Genomic DNA, 2578 nt, shown 5'->3' with positions numbered 1-2578 from the left:
CAATTTTAGCTAGCTAGCCACTGGAGGACAACGTTAAAAAGAGATAAAGCCAAATCCGAACTGGCTTCCTTTTTTTGTGTGCTAGAGCCATTCACAGTTGAGCTCACTCAGTTTAGCTCAACGCTGATTGGTTATCATTTTTTATTTATTTTTTTAATCAGGGGAGGCCAAATGCTTGCTGGCTTCCCTTGCATCCAATGCTACGGGCGGCAACAATGTCATACTCTTTTTGTCAAGACAGCATCCGATAATCAGGCTACACATACAGAGCAAGATGGCCTTTGTTTCGCTCGCTCTGATGCTTTCTCTGGTGAGATACATTCAGCCTCTTGCAAATTGAAGGAAAAGTATGAAAAACAGAGAGACAAGGAAAAATAATTGTATGTTTATTGCGGGGGAAGCCTGGCTTCCCTTTGCTTCCATGAATAAACACTGATCGTAGAATCTAAACTCTGGGCTAAGTTACCGTGACTTTTTATTTCATTTATCAATTGAATTAGCTATGTATGTGTGTACATGCAACGTGAAAAGTGTATGAATGGCTTCAAAACATCATAATAGCCTAGATAATTTTAAAGGTACACTATGCAGAAATTTCTCTGCCATTTCCTGGTTGCAAAAATTCTAATAGTTTGCCTAATGTACGTTTGTGATCAAACAAGCAAGTATAGTGTAGAGAGTCATTGTACCATCGAAACAGCTGTGAAATGTGTTTTCAATAACCAAAAATATTGTATTTTCAGTTGTTTGAAGCTGGTGAACAAAATCAAAAGTAAAAGATGCAGAAATTAAAGTTAAGAATGGGAAGAATAGAAATTGTGCACATAGCATAGATCTAAGCTTCTTAGAATTGATTTCAATGATAATGACAGATCTATAACTCAAATTTCTGTCTGAATTTTGTAGGGTCACCCAAAAAGTGACCTTTTGCAGCTTTAAATGTTTCAGGACAAAATTACATGTTTTTAAGTATGTTTTTGTTGTACTGGGGATAGTAACATTAGTAATATAATAAAAAAATAAAAAATTCAAATGTTTTTAGATATAGATTTTTTATATGTGTGTTTACCGCACATAATATAATTGTAAAGTATGCATTTAGGTGTCTGTAATAGAATACATGTGGCAAAAACAAATGTAGACATTAATAAATGCATTTCTATAGCTTCCAAAATATTAATTACAAACAAGGGGAGTGCCAAGATGGAGGCATGTTGGCTTCCACACAGCGCCCCCTATAAGTCATCTAGTCTATATATAACTTATTGGCACAACACCATGCTTAACTATTCTCTTTGCATTTATACATGTTGCAAAATCAGTGCAGAGGTTAGTTTACCAAATCATAGTGTGTATTGCAGTGACTCATTCACAGTCATAGACTGCTTTCAATGTAAGGAAACAAAAACCTTAAAGAAGTAAAATGGTTGATCTGTACCTTTAATTTTTGGGTCAAAGTGTTATAACACTGAACAACATTTTCTGAAATTAATTTCCTGTTGAATATAAATATGTTACAAAGAAAGGCATATTGCATCTACATTACAAAAAAAATATGTCAGAAGTGGGATTCGAACCCACGCCTCCAGGGGAGACTGCGACCTGAACGCAGCGCCTTAGACCGCTCGGCCATCCTGACATACAGGAGTGACTTCAAATTATCAGTAGATGAACGTGACAGTCTATTGTAGGTTGTTAAATTAGTATTGTGGGAAATACTAAAATTATAATACATTGGAAAAATGAAGAAGAACATTATCCGCGGTTTACGCAACCATTGCATAAAGCCATGCCAAACGTTTGCTATTCATTATGTTTTATAAAGAAATGCCTTCATAATAGCGAACCTTGCGTTGGTTTGCATTCATTTAGATATCCGGTAAATAGCCTACTTTCTTAGCTATCTATCTCTCTTTAGAATAATTGTTTATTACTATGTCTTGCTTGCTGTCTTGTGGCTATAAAGGAGTAGCAGTAGCTAGCTAAGTCTGTTGGGCTATAGTTTTGTGAACTTTTGGGAACCCTTTACTTTACATTGGTTTTGGAAGTTAATTACGTTGTAATGTGAGAAAATGGCAGACAGACAGATACAGTAAGTACACAAGCATACGGACACTATATGTTGTCTACAACAACCGTTATTGCATTGGACAGCTTGACTGAGAGAAAGTCTACATTCTCACAATCAGCACCTCACACACCTCTTTGGGGTACCCTATTGTATAAAAAAGTATCACAAGAATACCTAGTGTAATCGGCCCCACACTGACAGTGTGTGATTTGTGTTGGTCCAGTAGAGGGTGCTGTCAGACCAGTTATTCTGACAAACTGTATTTCAGTGACTAAAACAGAGCAAAATCCTTTTTCTTTTTGTAGCAACTTAATAACATCATGATAGATAGTCTCTATCTGCCTGCTATGTTTCTATTTGAAAATAACATTCCTACTGATCAGGACCAGTATATTCCAGGGATGGCCATTTTGTATAGTTTTCCAGCTGAACATTGGCAGATGGTAAGACATAGAAAAGCCAGTGGCACATGAAACATGTTCTGGTAAATTAAACACAACAACAATA

General features: G+C 36.0%; 1 non-coding gene across 1 annotated transcript; it reads right to left on the bottom strand.

The window, feature by feature from the left end:
* Positions 1–1556: 1556 nt before the first annotated feature.
* trnal-cag (transfer RNA leucine (anticodon CAG)) lies at positions 1557–1639 on the bottom strand. Its single transcript has one exon. It is a non-coding gene; the product is annotated as a tRNA-Leu (tRNA).
* Between the last annotated feature and the right edge of the window lie 939 nt (positions 1640–2578).

This window comes from Oncorhynchus nerka, linkage group LG18 (genome assembly GCF_034236695.1).
Source record: "Oncorhynchus nerka isolate Pitt River linkage group LG18, Oner_Uvic_2.0, whole genome shotgun sequence".
In the NCBI taxonomy this organism is placed as follows: Eukaryota; Metazoa; Chordata; class Actinopteri; order Salmoniformes; family Salmonidae; genus Oncorhynchus; species Oncorhynchus nerka.
The sequence above is the reverse complement of the archived record's forward strand: the minus strand, read 5'-3'. Positions and strand labels throughout refer to the sequence as shown.